At 41.7% G+C, this 18,839-nt stretch overlaps 1 protein-coding gene across 2 annotated transcripts in view; it reads right to left on the bottom strand.

The window, feature by feature from the left end:
• The window catches only part of LOC144688972 (small glutamine-rich tetratricopeptide repeat-containing protein alpha-like), a 38,666-nt gene extending 25,760 nt beyond the window's left edge, over nt 1-12,906 (bottom strand). For both annotated transcript variants that reach the window (XM_078556046.1, XM_078556047.1), the window contains exon 1: nt 12,772-12,906. The gene's annotated coding sequence lies outside the window, so the exon portion shown is untranslated. The remainder of the gene's footprint in view (nt 1-12,771) is intronic.
• Between the last annotated feature and the right edge of the window lie 5,933 nt (nt 12,907-18,839).

Genomic DNA, 18,839 nt, shown 5'->3' with positions numbered 1-18,839 from the left:
GGGTTTTTAGGTGCAGGTCAGAGGAGGGGGAGTGGGGGGGGGGGTGCGAAATTTTATAGAACTGGAACTAGGCTGTCTTTGAAATAGAGCGGACATTGGCTTGGCAGGTCAGCTCGGGATCGAATAAAGCCCAAGGCTTAATTAGTCTGATTCACTGAGGCGGCTCAGCCCAGAAGCAGGATGGGCTTGGTAAGACAGGTACAAATTTACAGTGGGGGCCATAGATGTATCTTAAGTTTTCTGGATGTTGGACAAACAGTCTGACAACACAGTGGAGTTATTGAGAGAAGTGTAGGTAGAGGTGGATGTCATAAGTCAGCCAGAAGCAGACTCCTCCACCAGATTTATTCCCATACGAAGGATTCACAAAAAAAATCAACTACCACCCCACACAGATATGAATGGATTCATGCCATATCTGCAGCTGTAGGTAAAAGTGACCATGGGTAAAGTTACTAAGCTATTGCTCAGGCCTGAAGGCTTCGGAAGAAGATGGCAGAGTCTATTGAGCTTGGTTAGGAGAAATGTAGAAGATAAAGATTGAGAGGTTAGAGCGTCACTCACTCAGTAGGCTGAAATAGAAGCTGAGAATTTCTGGCCTGTGTAACTCAGTATTACACTGGGTATTGCCTTACTCCATTAGATTCTTCAAGAGAGTTGATGTCCATCAGAATGTGCACCCAAAATTCTACTGCCAGAATATGAGAACAAACTTCAGCATTGCTCCCTGGGGCCCTAACTAAATGAACGCCAATGTAAAAACACCTATTAAGAACTCTCGTATTCTAGATACACTAATCAAAAGGATACCTAAAAACGTCAACTTCATCGTTCATCACATTTATATTAAAAAAGATCAATTAGCAGGTACACTTGCATGCAAACTCAAGTCCAAATATCCAGTTTTCTAAAAATGACCTATTAATTTAAATGATATATTGCAGGGAGTCAATATCTATAAAATGTATTTAGAGGGAGAACTAGACTCTATTATCAGACTGATCAGGGCCAGGTCTACATTTCATTCAAATTAATTCAGATCTGCCCTATATTCCTGAGGTTAGGTTTCAAGGAGTTGTCCCTCTATTATCCACTGGGAAACAATAATTCATTTTGCTCTCCATTAAATGATCTTTTTGTTGAGGGGGGAAAAACAGGAGAGCTCATCAATTGCAACACCTTGTAGGGATAACAATGCCAGAATGGAAAAGAACAAACAACTCAGTACAACAAGTCCAAATGCAGATTCCCCTCTCAATTTCCTGATTCATTAGGAAGTTCCTAGAACATGCAGAAGGATAAATCATAGCCTCCTGGTTGTATGATTTGTCAATTTTTATCAGTTTAAATAGTAAAGTTTGATTTTTAAATTTAAAATAATAGATATCTTGATACTTGTTTGGTGACAATAACGCAAAGGCTCTAAATGATGCATTAAAAGCTGCAACACCACATTCTCAATGTCACTGAAACAAGAGCTGTTACTGCCCCCAAAATTTGTTCTAGTTATTATCCTCTTAAAAATAAAACAGTTACCAAGGAAAGATATTTCTGAAACAAAAACAGAAAATGCTTGAACTCAGCAGGTTTAGCAGCATCTGTGGAGAGAGAAACAGAGTTAACATTTCGAGTCCAAATTACCCTACTTCAGAGCTGAAGAGTCATATGGACTCAAAACATTAACTCTGTTTCTCTCTCCACATATGCTGCTAAACCTGCTGAGTTTTTCAAGCATTTTCTGTTTTTGTTTCAGATTTCCAGCATCTGTGGTATTTTGCTTTTATCAAAGGGATTTCTGATGTGCATAAGACCCATGAGTTCACAACGGTAGAACAAAAGTCAAGCTTATCACACAAATTAGTAATATTAAATTATTTGACACTGGAAAGATTAGCGAAAAATTAGTAGCTGGGGGAATTCTGATCATTCCCAAGGCATATACAAATGCATATATACATTTCTTTTGGGGGTGGTATATAGGTTTTTTTTAAAAGAGGAAGAGTAGAAAGAAAATTATTTTGTTACTGCCACTCATTACTCTTATGTGCTCTGACATGGAACAAAAAGGGGTAAGATCCTGCATCTTTGCGATGTTAGAACCAGGCTAGGGCAATAATGTGGCTTGACAGGGTATTTTACCAGGAAACTAATATAAAATAGCACTTGGTTAATAATGCGTATATGTATCACAAGACTCCAATATTCAATTAGTCTCACCTTTATTCCTGCCTTTAGGATTTAGTTACATTTATAGAAGTCAACAGTCAAGCACACCCTATTCAAATAGTTTAATGTATAACACTGAATGATTTAGGTGCTTTGTTAAATGAAATCAAAATTTAACAATAGCAGATGAAATTGACAACTTAGGTTTTACAAGTCTTATGCTATTGGTCTTGCACGTGTGTAAACTTGGCTAGTGTTATGCTGATTTTGGGAAACTGAGACAGGTCCCATAATTTTCACTGTTAAAAACCATCTTTAACCCTGCGGTACCACCTGGATAATGGAGCCAGATTCAGCAATATAAATATCAAGAGTTGGTGCACAGATGTCAGTCTCCTAGAATCAAAACAAAAGGACACCATACATAGTTTTGGATGATTTCCACAAACCCTTAATTTTGAGCTACGTTGGGTGGTAGGATGGCAAATAAACAGTGAAGGAACATTTGCTGGGCTATATGGCACAGTAATGAGGCACCAGTTTCCACCTCTGAGTTTCCAAGTACAAATCCAGCCCAGACAATTGGGACAAAGGTGTACTTTATTAATTGAGACATTACTTTCCATAAAATGGCTGCTATAGTAAATCTAAAAATAATTCTACTTGAAAGTAATTTTTACTCAAAACTTTTTTGATGCAATTTAGGGGATATGATAAAGGTGACATAAACATTTCAATCACAAAGAGATAAAGCTCAAAATAAAAGCAAAATACTGCATATGCTGGATATCTGAAATAAAAACAGGAAGTGCCGGAAAAACTCAGGTCTGGCAGTATCTGAGGAGAGAGAAACATACTTAATGGGTGGAATTTTATGGCCCCTCCTGCCTGCGGCATCCTCCATTCTCACCAAAGTTAATGGAGTTTTGATCAGCTAGCCACATTTTACAGAAAGAAAATGATAATGATAGTATTAAAGACACAAAGCATTGTCCAGGGTAGGTGTTAATAGCATAATAAAGGTCAGCGCTGTCTGAAAGCAAAAACATGAGATATAGTCTGGCACTTGTGGGGGGAAAAGAATTAAAAACTGGGGACAAAGTTCATGATCTGAAGTTGTTGAACCCAATGTTGAGTCTAGAAGACTATAAAGTCCTACAACTGTTTTTTCCAGTACATCAGTGACTGCATTGGTGCTGCTTTGTGCACTCGTCTGGAACTGGAAAATTCCCATCAATTTTGCTTCCAATTTTCACACCTTCAGGTGGTCCATCTCGAACACTTCCCTTCCATTCCTTGACTTCTGTCTCCATTTCTGCGAATAGGCTGTCTACCAATATTAATGGCTAGCCCACTGACTCCCACAGCTACCTCAACTACACTGCCACACACCCTGCTTCCTGTAAGGACTCAATTCCATTCTCCCAGTTTCTTCATCCCTGTCGCATCTATTCTGATGATGCTACCTTCCACAACAATGATTCTGACGTGTCTTCCTTTTTCCCTCAGCTGAGGATGCCCCCAACACCCCGCTTACTGTGGTTGACAAGGCCCTCAGCCATGCCTGACCCATTTCCTGCACTTCTGCCCTCATCTCTTCCCCTCCCAGAACCACAATAGGGTTCCCCTTGCTCTCACTTTCCACCCAAGCCTCCATATTCAAAGGATTATCCTATGTCATTTTCCACCAATTCCAGCATGATGGCAACACCAAACACATCTTCCCCCTCCCTTCCCGTCAGCGATATATTCCCAAGTCAAGAACATAAGTGCCTTGGAGTAGAACTTCCTGGTGGTGGTGTTCCCATGCATCCGCTGCCCTTGTCCTTCTAGATGGCAGTGGTTGTGGGTTTGGAAGGTGCTGTCTAAGGAGCTTTGGTGAGTTCCTGCAGTGCATCTTGTGGATGGTACACACTGCTGCCACTGTGCGTCAGTGGGGGAGGGAATGAATGTTTCTGGATGCCAATCAAGCAGGCTGCTTTGTCCTGGATGGCTGGATGGTTCTTGCATGTTGTTAGAGCTGCACTCATCCAGGCAAGTGGAGAGTATGCCATCACATTCCTGACTTTTAGATGGTGGACAGGCTTTGGGGAGTTGAGGTGAGTTCGTCGCCGCAGGATTCCTAGCCTCTGACCTGCTCTTGCAGCCACAGTATTTATGTGGCTGGTCCAGTTCAGTTTCTGATCAATGGTAGCCCCCAGGATGTTGATAGTGGGGGAATTCCACAATGGTAACGCCATTGAATGTCAAAGGGTGATGGTTAGATTCTCACAAATACACATGCCTGTATGCTGAGTTGCTACTATGTGTTCCAAGGGCTACGATTCGTTTAGGTTAAGCTTGTAAATAAAATAACTCATTTGACATTGGCCCACAATAACAGCTGCCTTTCAATAATATGTTCGAAGGTCATTACTGACAACCCTCTCCTGCCAGGTTTACTCTGCTGTAGGCTTTTTCAGAACTCTATTTCTGGTTCAAGATCACTTTAAATTTGTCTCATCACCACCCTCTTTTGCCTTCTACCATGATCCCTTGTCATTTAGTCTCTCTTTCCTATCACAGACCTTCCTTTTTTGTTCTTTCTGCTATCTCCCTACCTCCTTTCCCCACCTCTGTACTTGCTTAAACCCTGGTACGTCTAACTTTTTTCCAGTTCTGAAGATCATTGACCTGAAATGTTAACTTTGTTTCTCTCTCCACAGATACTGTCAGAAATGCTGGGTGGTTCCAATATTTCCTGTGTGTATTTTAGATTTCCATCATCTGCAGTATTTTGCTTTTGTATTAATGCTCTTCTACTTTCCTGGTTTGGGTTCCAATTTCCTTATCCCTTTGTGAGACATTTCTCGGGGTACTATGCAAATTAAAACTATTGTGTCTGTTGCCATGTTTCATTTATCATTTTAAAATATTTCCAGCTATTCATCTCTTTACAATGCTCCTGTGAAATGTCTTGGGATGTTATGCTAAAGGTGCTACATAAACACAAGTTGTTGTTGCTGAAAATTAATTGGGAGGCTCAGACCCTACTTTAGTCCTTGGAATCCAAAGCATTGTTATTAGATTATTTCCAAAACACTCGAGGAATAAAAGGACTTTAAAGCTTCTTCCCTAATGAAACTTGGTGTCATTTTGATTTCAATTTCTGTCTTTGCATATTCAAAATGTTATGAAAGGCTAGAGCTTAAATTCTATCATTAAGTCATAGATCAAAATTAAACAGCATTCTGCTGGAACAAAACCACTGTATTTTGTCACACAGAAGTATGTGGGAGTGTGACTGTCAGATTGCACAGCAATAAGTGCTCACTTCACTCTGCTCACATAGAAAACTTCTCCAAGGCATCAGAAACTTTGCTCAAAGTTTTTCATAGATAAATACTTGTAGAAGACATGCTAGGTAGATGACTCATGCGCAGCCTCATAACAGGGTGGGAAACTTAACATTCATTCACTTGCTAGTACATAGGGTAAGGTTTTAAGTATGTTGACAGGGAAATGTATGTGGGTCCCTCGTCAAATCCATCATTATTACACTACTTTAGGAATGGAATGTCCGAGGCCATTGGGTACAGTAAGAAAAACAGCCCACCTTTACTACACATCGGCTCATTTGCTATGGATCGGGCTAGCAAAATGCTGCATATAGGGAGATATTGGGCTATGGGGAGAGAGAACGATGGGATTAGTTGTGAATTGTTCTAGTTAAAAAAAAGGCATCGTGGGCCGAATGGCCTCCAACCACGTTGTAAATTTCCATTGTATCTTTTAGCAAAGGAATACGCTAATAAATGGAGTCTGTCATTACAAGTTTATCCTAAAGAAAGCTTCATGCCTCCTACCAACGGCTCAGATTAACTAAAAACCTTGAAAACCGTTTTTTATTTTCAGCTACCAAAACATCCACTTACGATGGTAATGGGCATCACATCTATGAATTGTGTTAGTTGTATTTGTTCAAAAAACATATAAAGGCAAAATAATGCAGATGCTAGAAATTTGAAATGAAAACAGAAAATGCTGGAAATATTCAGAAGGCTAGGCCGAATCTGTGGAGAGAGAAACAGAGTTAATGTTTCAGGTCAATGCAATGTTGACAGTTTCTCTCTCCACATATGCCGCCTGCTCTGCTGTGTATTTCCAGCATTTTCTGTTTCTATAACACAAAACAAACACTGCTGTCAATGTTTTAGGTGTGAGTGTAGTTAGAAACTACAGATTGAGGTTAGCAAGTAATTCAAATCAAGAGGTTCTGATGGTTCCATAAAACGTTCAAAAGAAACAGGCCATTCAGCCCAACTGGTTCATGCCAGTGTTCATGCTCCACATGAGCCTCCTCACAACCATCTATTCTTTTCACCTTCATGTGTTTCTCTGGCTTTCCCTTAAATGCATTATGCTATTCACTTCAACTACTCCTTTTGGTATCAAGCTCCACATTTCCCCTTAATTGAACATTAGGCGTGAAGCACGGCTGATCGACAAATATCAGTAAAACTTTGAATTAACTCACTTCCCCACCAGGATTTAAAATAATTAAATGTCTGTTCTGAATCAAGTACATCAAAAGAGACAGACAGTTTCATTTTAAAATAACCTTGCCCTAAAAATATACGTTTATTGCAATATTGACCACTAAAGCACAAGTTAGGCCTTTTACTAACACTACTGCTACTGTTTTATATATGTAGGCATCCATCCTACAAGACCCGATCGTTAGAAGCAAATAGGAGTAAGCCGTGAGATCTGCAACTTTGTCCTAACTGGTGAAGGGCACATATCCAAAACATTATGGGGTTTTTTTTCCCCCCCCAGAAGAGATGTCGATTGACTTGCTTCTACCTTTTCTAATATTTTCTGATTTTTATTATAGCTTTCATCATCCTACATTTAAGTACTTTCTGTTATTCATGGAAAGGGAGCAGGGTTGATGCAGTTTTACTGTACAAGCCAAATAGCTGTTTTATATTTTCTTTACTCCATTAAGATTTTTGCAAGAATTTGCTTTGACCATGTCTGTTTAAAATTGTGGCAGATGTGTGAGGGGGCACACATGAATTTCACACAAATATGGAGTTACTTTATTAGATTTTAAGAGATTTTTCTCGTGAATGAAAAGCTTTTGAAACTTGAGCAGTCTTACCATTCCAATCTAATGCTGGAACCAAGATTCAGATAACTGCACCAAGTCAGTGTGTTATGTTCCTGAGATTTAGGACTTCTCAAGAGATTACAGTTCAATTTGCTCCCATTACTTGCCATCCAACTAAATGCATGGATGAGTTATGAAAAGGTTTTTTTTGGATTTTGTAATCACCATTCATTGGCATAGAACTCAGACTTAAATCGCTGTACGACTACAATGATAAAAAGGATTTGAAGAAGATGATCAGTGACAACATTGAAACACATTGAAGCTGCGTGTGTCATAGAGTGGTGGGACAGGCAGAGATGGCAATATTTTTCACCAAAGGAGGTTTGGAGAAGAAGAAAAGCACACGCGATAAACCAGATTTTCCAACTTCCAATCAACTAGTTACTATAACATGGGCAAAGGTCTGGAGTTGATGAATTGTCTATTGAAAGGTTTCCCAGTCAAAGGAAAATAAAAATTAAAGCAGGTATTTTGCAACCAAACTCTTCATGCTCAGGATTACATTTCTCATTGCTCTGTCGCATTGACTCTACATCTTTCCCTCTATCCATCCTACATGTCTCTGCAGAGCTAGTCCAGAAAGACAGATGATGAGGGAATGTAACAAATACTGGGATAAATTAACAAAGGACAGAGAGTAAGTGAGAACAAAATATGAATAATAGTCTGGAAGCCTATTCCATTAAGCTATATAAAAGATCTTTAGAGGCTCAGTACAATTCTGTACCAATAATTGTGACAATTATTTATATACAGGCAACAAGATTTTTGTAGATTATCTTAAATTTACAATTAAGTGACAATGATTTACAGCTGCAGTTTTGTCTCGAGAATCTTGATTTTCTTCACTGTTTAATCAAAAAGACTTCTCTGAATATGACATAAAACTGTCCAGATTCTCATCAGGAAAGAACATGATACATCTGGTAATCATTAACTGCTGAAAGCCCAAGGTGACATTAGACTATGAATTTGGGGCAAGAATAGATTTTTACATTACTGAAAAAGAAATGAAAGACTAGTATTTATATAGCATCTTTCACAACTACGGGATGTCTCAAAGTGTCATCATTGTTGTGATGTAGGAAATATAGAAGTCAATTTTTGCAGAGTAAACTTCCACAACAGCAATGTAATAAAGACCAGATAATCAGTTTTTGTGATGCTGATTGGCTAAGACACTGGATCACCGCCCTGGCTTTTCTTTGAGATAGTGCCATGGAATTTTTTTTCTTACAGCCAGCTGAGGCAGACAGGACCTCAGTTTAAAGTCTCATCTGAAAGATGGCACTTCCAACAGTGTAGCACTCAGTACTGCACTGGTGTGTCAGCTTTGATTTTTGTGCTGGACTGGACCTGAACCACAGCCTTCTGATTCCAGAGGTGAGACTGCTAACAACTGAGCCACGGCTCACACTGGCAATTGGGAGTTCTGCTCAGTAGTATTGATTATTAGAACAATTTCCCTGAATGAAAAGATCAATTTTTTTGTCTCCTAATGTGAAAGGGCTGGAGGGAAGGTTGAGCTCATTGGAGTTTAGAAGAATGAGAGATGATCTTATGGAAATATATGAGATTCTGAGGGGGCTTGACAGAGTAGATGTTGGGGTCATGTTTCCTCTCATGGGGGAAATCGAGAACCAGCTTTAAAGTAAGGGGTCTCCCATTTAAAATGGAGATGAGAAGGAATTTCTTCCCTCAGAGGGTCATTATTCTTTGGAATTCTTTTCCACAGAGCGCAGTAGAGGCTGAATCATTGGATATATTCAAGGCTGAGTTACAGGTTTTTGATCAGGAAAACTGAACGGTGTTAAGGGTTATAGAGGTCAGGTAGGAAAGTGGAGTTAAGGCCACAAGGAGATCAGCTAAGACCTCATTGAATTTTGGAGCAAGCTTGATGGGCTGAATGGCCTGCTCCTATTCTTGTGATCTTATGCTCATCCAGCACTATCTTTTCTAAGAAGTAATTCTTAATACATGCACCTAGGAACTGAGTGCTGATAGGCAATTTGCGTTTAGAGGACGTCACATCTTAGGTGGATCCTAGGATCCTATCCTCACCCAACATTTACACTTTCACACTCTGTAGTGGGGGGGATCAATGGATGCTTCAAAATTCCTTACTGATTTTTCCTCGCTCAGGGTAAACTGTAATACCCCTACCCTAGCGAAGATTAGTTAATTTACAATGGTAATCAAACCAGTGATCTGCATGGCTCAGTTTCTTTCATTAGTGGAAATGGCCTCCAGGTTTTAATATGCATCAGATCTCCCACAGTTTAGCCGAGTAAATCAGTTAATAAGCGCTTTCATAATAAGAGCAGTATACCAAGCAATGTCCAATGCATTGTTCCTCTAAGCCATGAAGCCATGTTTAAGCTGACAGGTCATCCAAAAAGACCTTAAAAGTCTTGGTTATGGAACTTTGCAAGCTGCAACTTATTTGCTCGTTTATCTCAGAAGTACCCAACATTTTATAACTGTTTGATAAAATGTGTTTAACAGCTTAAAATAAGTTGGATATCACAAGAGATAATCACAGCAATCATTGTTTTGATATTCTAGATTTATCAATTATGCTACACAGTACTCTGATTCAGAAACATCGCCAAAGTCAAATATGAAAATGCCTCATTAGGAATAATAGATGGTACCTATTTAATCAGAGAAAAGCATAATTAAAATGGATTTCATAAATTAATGGTTATGCAAATGGACAAATAAAAATAAAGATTGAATTATTATACCAACTACACCAACTTTTCAAATGTAGGATGAGAGCATAGAGCTACCAAATGCTATACATCTGTGGAGTTTGAAGAAGATAATCACAGTTTGCACCCAGATACAACAGCATGAAGTACAGTGATCCCCACCCAAATTTCCTTGTCCACCTCCCACTGTTTTCTCCTGTTCCTGGAATGAAAAATCAGGACACCATACTGCAATAAAATAAGTCAATTTCCCTGACTAGGGATAAAATTAAAATTGGGGAGAAGGGGTAAAAATGAAGAGATGAGTCAGCCCCGCTTCTCAGTAAGGCTAATGACAAATTCAATAGAACCCAGTAAGCACTATTTAAATAATAGAAAGAACCAGGAAACAAATGTAACAAAGGAGGCATCAGAAAAGGAAGGAAAATCTTCCTTTGTGGAATAAAGGAAACAAAAGAAGTTGGAAAAGAGAATATAAAAAAGGTCACAAAACAAACAGCAAAGAAGCAAATCAGCATGTACAATAAATGGTGTATCTTAAACATGAAAAAAATCCTGTACCAATGCAAAATGGAATTTTGGAACAGTGATCTTGAACAAGTTTGTTTCAAGGAAGGACACAATGTTATTTTGTCCTTTCAGGTGAAGCAGTGCTTAACTTGCACCTCCTTCAATTTGGTCTACTGTATTTGCTGCTCCCAATGCAGTCTTCTCTACATTGGGGAGACTAAACGCAGACTGGGTGACTGCTTTGCAGAACACTTTCGCTCAGTGCACAAGCATGACCCAGGCCTTCCTGTCGCTTGCCTTTTCAACACACCACTCTGTTCTCATGCCCACATGTCTGTCCTTGGCCTGCTGCAATGTTCCAGTGCAGCCCAACGTAAACTGGAGGAACAGCACCTCATCTTCCAATTCGGCACTTTACAGTCTTCCGGACTTAACACTGAGTTCAACAACTTCAGACCATGAACGCTCACCTCCCTCTTGTCCCCTTTTTTAATCCAATTTTAAAAATTTATTTTATTCTTTTATTTGTGCTCATTTTTTGTTCTTTTTCCCCAAACCCCCTCCCCTCACAGGCCATCTGTCACTTGTTTTTATGTTTTGCTTCACAGAGTGCTGACCCTTGTTCTGCTGTCTTACCTTCATGCCACTGTCAGCACCTACTTCACACTACCATTAACACTCCCTTTGTCTTGTGTCCATGACATCTTTGTCAATCTCTCCATAATTGTCATCTGTCCCCAACCTTCCAACTTGTTCCACCTCCTCCTAGGCAATATAAAATCCATCATATTTCTACTTTTCTTTAGCTCTGGGATACTTGCCTTTATTAGCCGAGGCATAGAATATAAGAGCTGGGAGGTTATGCTGTATAAAACGCTGGTTAGGCCACAGCTAGGGTACTGCGTGCAGTTCTGGAATCCACATTATAGGAAGGATGTGATTGCACTAGAGAGAATGCAGAGGAGACTTACCAGGATGTTGCCTGGGCTGGAGAGTTTTAGTCATGAGGAGAGGTTGGATAGACTGGGGTTATTTTCCCTGGAACATAGGAGATTCAGGGGGGACATGATTGAGGTGTATAAAATTGAGGGGCATAGATAGGGTAGACAGGAACTTGTTCCCTTGGTGGAGGGATCAATAACCAGGGGGCATAGATTTAAGGTAAGGGGCAGGAGGTTTAGAGGGGATGTGAGGAAGAATTTTTTCACCCAGAGGGTGGTGGGAATCTGGAACTCTCTGCCTGAAAGGATGGTAGAGGCAGAAACCCTCATAACATTTGAGAAGTATTTGGATGTGCACTTGCAATGCCATGGCAGACAAGGCTATGGGCCTAGTGCTGGAAAATGGGATTAGAACAGTTAGGTGCTTGTTTGACTGGTGCAGGCTCAATGGGCCGAAGGGCCTTTTTCTGTGCTGTAGACCTCTATGACTCTGAAGACCCATACGGACTCGAAATGTTAACTGTTTCTCTCTCCAGAGATGCTGCCAGACCTACTGAGTTTTTCCAGCATTTTGTTTTTATTTCAGATTTCCAGCATCCACAGCATTTTGCTGTTATATCCATCTTGTCTGCTGCGATTGACTGTCGAAACTTTATAATAGATTAGGGAAGGAAAATATACCGTCAACCTTCAACATGCCGATTAATGAAAAATGCAGTGCCATCAGTAAATGTTCACACCTTGTCCACTTGAATTAAGTAGCACTAGCAACCCAACTCAGTCCTTTCAAAGTTGGAGTGCTTGAAGGGAACATTTCACGCTGCAGTACTGGTGATTTGTTCTCAGCAGCAAATGTAATTTAAGGAAATAGTAAAACAGCAAGCAAATAGCTAATAACTCATTGAAAATTAAGTGTTCTTATGCCATATTGGTACCAATAGACCCTTAAAAATTATCACCCAATTTTTCCATACTCTTGGGAGGCCCGTCAGTTTAGCAGAAGAGCTGTGCAATGATCTCTGCAAAGATTGTGCCATCGCTCACCAGATGAAGCAGTCACACACAGGAAAACACAAGCCGGAGTAACACAAGGACAGAACATTCCAGCTTGGGCCTAGCGTCCCTGAGCGCCTCCTCACTCACACTTAGCCGTCAGGAAAATAACCCAACTTGTGAGACCTAAACTGTAACTATCCCTTGTCGTAAACCTGGAAGCACATGCTAATTTCCAGGCACCCCCGCCACACAAGCCCTGTTGAGAAAAATTCCCTTTTAAACTCACCGTTTTCTGCCACTAAATACGGACACCTTCACCACCAACTCGGCACTTCTCTGCTCATGCGCTGTTCGGGAGTCACTGCCGGATGGCGGAGCGCATGCGCCGTCCTGGACTCCCGGCCGAATCGTCGAGCGCATGCGGTCTGGGAAATCACAGGCTTGTGCCGCATGCGCCGTCCGTGGAACTCGCGACCGGATCGCAGAGCGCATGCGTTTCTCCACGTGTTGCATTGTCGCTGTAACACAGGAGTCATTTTGCGCATGCTCCGGTGCAGGAGCGAGACTTCTTTGAATTAATAATAATAGTAAAAGCAAAATACTGCGGATGCTGGAAATCTGAAACGAAAACAAAAAATGCTGGAAAAATTCAGCAGGTCTGACAGCATGTGTGGAGAAAAAGACCGGGGTTATCCCTGGTTCGAAACGTTATGTTTCGAGTCTGTATGACTTCTTCAAGAGTCATAGGGACTTCAAACGTTATCTCTGTCTCATATATGAATAAAAACAAAAAACTGCGGATGCTGGAAATCCAAAACAAAAACAGAATTACCTGGAAAAACTTAGCAGGTCTGGCAGCATCGGCGGAGAAGAATAGAGTTGACGTTTCGAGTCCTCATGACCCTTCAACAGAACTGAGTAAAATTAGGAGAGGGGTGAAATATAAGCTAATTTTACTCAGTTCTGTTGAAGGGTCATGAGGACTCGAAACGTCAACTCTATTCCTTCTCCGCCGATGCTGCCAGACCTGCTGAGTTTTTCCAGGTAATTCTGTTTTTGTTTTGTTATCTCTGTCTCTCTCTCCAAAGATGCTGTCAGACCTGCTGAATATTTCCAGCATTTTTTGTTCTTGTTTCAGATTTCCAGCATCCGCAGGATTTCAAAGAAGAGTCATACGGACTCGAAACTTTATCCCTGTCTTTTTCTCCACACATGCTGTCAGACCTTCTTTGGATTAATTCTTCACGAGCTCCTTTCAGGGTTGAGAGCTGATCTGATGTTGAGGAGATATGAAAAAATAAAAGCTTATGGTCCTTACTCTGTTTATAAATTAATCGAGTGCATTAACTGGTAAAACTGGCAAGCGACACAAAGACGTATAATTTATTATGGTTAGAACTTGTTCGGCTTAATAATTCTATTTGGGGGTCAATTTAAAGCACGGAAACAGACCATTCGATCCAACAGGCTGATGGAGTGTTTACGCTCCACCCGAGCCTCCTCACACTCTTTTTCATCTAACCCCGTTAACATATGCTTTTATTCCTTTTGCCTGCAGCCAAGTTATTCTACTCCTTGTAGAAGCAAATTTCACTTTCTAAAAAAAAGCAAAGTACTGCTAATGCTGGAAATCTGAAAAACAGAAAATGCTGGAAAACTCAGCAGGTCTGACAGCATCTGTGGAGAGAGAAACAGAGTTAATGTTTCGAGTCCGTATTACCCATTTTCTGTTTTTGTTCCACTTTCTAAACATGCTTTGTGTGAAGAAGTTTCTCCTGGATTTTGTAGTGACTACCTTTTCTTTATGGCTCCTAGTTCAGATCTGCCCCACAAGAAATATCTTTCTGTCTACCCTGTCAACCCCTTTCACAATCTTAAAGGCAATTATCAGCTCAACCCTCAGACTTTAATTATTTTTTGAGAGAAAAGAGCCTGCAGTCCTAGGTAAAGACTCAAAATGAAAACAAAGTGCTGGAAATACTCAGCAGGTTTGGCAGCATCTGTGGAGAGAGAAACAGAGTGAACATATCAGGTATGTGACCTTTATTTCTCTGAACTTTATTGGTCCAGCAACACTGCAGTTTTCAAATGATCTCTCTCTATCCCTGTAACCTCCTACAAAAACTCTGATTTCCTCTAATTCTGACCGCTTGCTTTGTGCATCCCCTAAATCCTTCATCTTACTATTGGCAGCTGTGTCTTCAGCTGTCTAGACCTTTCAACAGAACTGGGAAAAGTTATAAACAGGAGCAAGTGAAATGGGGGAGGGTAGAAAAAGAACACAACGGATCGTGTGTGATAGGGTGGAAGCTTGGGGAGATTAAATGACAAGAGTTGGTGGTTCAGGGCCAAAGGGAGTGGCAATGGGACAAGTAAAGAAGCAAACCATTTGTCTGGAGAATAAGAAGTAAATGATGAAGAACTGCTACCCAAAAGCAAAAAGTGAGAGTAAAACCAAAACCTGCAAAAGGGAAAGAAAACGAAATGGAAGCAGAGATTATAGTCCAAAATTGTTGAACTCAATGTTGAGTCCAGAAGAATGTCAAGCACCTAATCGAAAGATGAGGTGCTGTTTGTCAAGTTTATGTTGATCTACATTGGAACACTGTAGGAGGCTGAGGACAGAGAGGTCATCATGACATCAAGGTGGAGAATTAAAATGGCAGAAACTCAGGGTCATCCTTGTGGACTGAACAGAGGTGTTCCTTAAAGCAATCACCTAATCTGCATTTGGTCTCCCCAATGTACAGCAGGGCATGTTGTGAGCAGTGAATACCGTATACTAAATTGAAAGTAGATGTGAATTGCTCTTTCACTTGGAAGGAGTGCTGTGTAGTGTTTATGCTCCACCTGAGCCTCCTCCCACTCTTTTTCAAATAACCCCATCAACATATTCTTTTATTCCTTTGGCCCTCATGTGTTTATCTAACTTACCCTTAAATGCATCCAAGCTATTCACCTCAACTACACCATGTGGAAGTAACTTCCACTTTTTAAACATGGTCTGTGTAAAGAAGTTTATCCTGGATTTAGTAGTGACTATATATTTACGGCCCTGAGTTCTGATCTGCTGTGCAAGTGGAAACATCTTCATGTCTACCCTGTCAACCCCTTTCACAATCTTAAAGACCTTTATCAGGTCACCCCTCAGTCTTTAATTGCTTTTCAAGAGAAAAGAATCTGCAGTGTTATTAGGTGTAACCACTCAAAATAAAAAGCAGGGAAATATTCAGCAGGTCAGGCATCATCTGTGGAGAGGGAAACAGAGTTAACGTTTGTGACCTTTATTTCTCTGAAGATTATTGGTCCAGCAATGGTGCAATTTCAAATTCTTACCCCTCCCTCCCTCCATAATCTCCTACAAAAACTCTGATTTCCTCTAACTCTGGCCTCTTGACTTGTGCAACCCTAGTTCCTTCACCTCACTATTGGTAGAAGTGCCTTAGCTGTCTAGACGCGACCCTTTATCAGAACTGGGAAAAGTTAAAATGGGGAGCAACTAAAGGGGCAAGTGCAATGATCCCAGTAGTTATCAATGTGCTGAAAAAAAGAGGTGAGGGAGGGGGCCTGGTAGGACTCGAACAAGGAATGTTCCACGTGTCGCACAAAAAGGCAGACATAACTAGGACTCATGTGGGTACCCATAGCAACACCTGTTATTTGGAGGGAGTGAGTAGAGTTAAAGAAGTTGTTCAATGTTGGAACAAATTCAGCCAGACAGAGATGGGTGGTGGTGGATGGATATTGGTTGGGCCTTCAATCAGGAAAGAAGCATTGTTCGGGATGGAGGTGTGGCAAGATTGAACATCCATGGTGACTAGGAGAAGATTAGGGCCAGGAAATTGGAAACTGTTAAAGTGATGGTGGGCATAAGAAGAGTTAGAGATGTAGATGGAAAGACTTCACCTCTGCCTCAACTCATCAGCTGCTGAAACCTTTATACATGTCTTAACTACCCAGATTTGACTACTCTGATGCATTCCTGGCTGGCATCACACATTCTACCCTTCCTAAACTTGAGGCCAACCAAAACTCTGATGACAACATTCTAACTTGCACCAAGTCCCATTCATCCATCACCTTTGTGCTCTCTGACCCACGCTGGCTCCCAGTTAAGAAATATATTGATTTTAAAATTCTCATCCTTGTTTTCAAATCCCTCCATGGCCTCATCCCTCCCCCTCTATCTGTAACCTCCTCCAGCCCTACAATCTTCTGAGATCTCTGCATTCCTCTAATTCTGGCCTCTTGTGCATCCTCGGTTTTAATTATTCTACCATTGGTCTTTACTGCAACTGTTTCGGCCTTAAGCCCTTGAGCTCTTTCCCTAAAGTGCTCCACCTCTCTACTTCTGTTTCCTCCTAAACACATTCCTCAGAATCTACCTCTTTGACCAAACTTACGATCATGTACCTAATAACTTCTTCTGTGGCTAGGACACCATAATCACGACCATCTTCAAGAAAGGTGACAAGTCTGACTGTGGTAAATATAAGGGAATCTCCCTGCTGTCAGCCACAGGGAAGGTCATCGCAAGAATTCTCCTCAATCGCCTTCTCCCTGTGGCTGAAGAGCTCGCCCCAGAGTTGCAATGCAGATTCCACCCACTAAGGTGCACAACGGACATGATCTTCATCACGTGGCAACTGCAAGGGAAATGTAGGGAACAGCACCAACCCTCGTACATGGCCTTGTTTGACCTCACAAAAGCCTTCAACACTGTCAAATGCAAAGGATTGTGGAGATTCTCCTCCATTTCAGCTGTTCCAAATGTTTTTCACCATCCTCCACCTGCTCCACAATGACACGCAAGCCGTGATCCCGACCAATGGATCCACTACAGACCCAATCCAAGTTTGGACCAGGGTCAAACAAGGCAGTGATGCCCTTCTTGATCCTCCTTGTCACCCTCAGCAAGCTCCCTGCTGGAGTGGAGCTAAACTACAGAACAAGTGGGAACCTATTCAATCTCCGCTGCCTGCAGGCCAGATCCAAGATCGTCCCATCTTCTGTCATTGAACTACAGGATGCAGATGATGCTTGTGTCTGCGCACACTCAGAGGCTGAGCTCCAAGCCATCATCAACACCTTCACCGAGGCATACGAGAGCATGGGCCTTACACTAAACATCCGCAAGACAAAGGTCCTCTACCAACCTGTCCCCCCTACACCGCACTGCACTCCCAGTTATCAAAATCCACGACAAGGCCTTGGACAATGTGGACCACTTTCCATACCTTGGGAGCCTACTGTCAACAAGGGCAGGCATCGACGACGAGGTTCAACACCACCTTCAGTGTGCCAGCACAGCCTTCGACCGCCTGAAGAAGAGAGTGTTAGAAGACCAGGTCCTCAAACCTGGCACCAAGCTCATGGTCTATCGAGCAGTAGTGATATCCGCCCTCCTATATGGCTCACAGCCGTGGACTATGTACAGCAGGCACCTCAAAACTCTGGAAAAGTACCACCAGAGTTGTGTCCACAAGATCCCACAAATCCATTGGCAGGATATGCGTACCAATGTTAGTGTTCTTGCTCAGGCCAACATCCCCAGCATTGAAGCATTGACCATGCTCGATCAGCTCCACCGGGCGGGCCACATCATCCACATACCTAACACGAAACTCCTAAAACAAGCGCTCTACTCGGAGCTTCGACATGGCAAGCAAACCCTAGGAGGGCAGAGGAAACACTTCAAGGACACCCCCAAAACCTCCTTGAAAAAGTGCAACATCCCCACCGACATGTGGGAATCTCTGGCCCAGGACTGCCTGAAGTGGAGGGAAAGCACCCGGGAAGGAGCTGAACACCTCAAAGTCTCATCGCCAAAGGTTAACTGAAGCCAAGCATTGACATCGAAAGGAGCGTGTGGCAACCATGGCACCTGGGCACCCCACTCAGCTGTTCCCCCTACCACCGTCTGCCCCACCTGTGACAGAGACTGTAGGTTGTGCATTGGACTCTTCAGTCACCTGAGAACTCATGTTTAGTGTCATCCTCGACCCCAAGGGGCTGCCTAAGAAGAAGAATTTCTTCTGTGCCTAGGTGTTAAACTTTCTTTGTGTGAAATGCCTTTGGACATTTGACAGCAATAAAGGAGCTACATAAACACAAGTTATAAGATCATAAGAAATAGCAGCAGGAGTAAGCCTTTTTTTGTCGCTGAACAGATTTAAATCTAAGTCAGTCACGCACTAATGTCTGCTGAGATATAAATAGCCACCTGGTCAATCAAATGTGATTGACATCAGCAATGATCGAGGAGTAAGGCAATAGATCCAGCCAATGATAGGGAGGCAGGTGGACTGTCAATCACGCTGGAGCTGCGCGCTGTTCCCGCCCCGTTGCAATGAA

Source organism: Cetorhinus maximus, chromosome 13 (assembly GCF_964194155.1).
Source record: "Cetorhinus maximus chromosome 13, sCetMax3.hap1.1, whole genome shotgun sequence".
Classification (NCBI taxonomy): Eukaryota; Metazoa; Chordata; class Chondrichthyes; order Lamniformes; family Cetorhinidae; genus Cetorhinus; species Cetorhinus maximus.
Note: the sequence above shows the minus strand (reverse complement) of the source record. Positions and strands in the feature narration are given on the sequence as shown.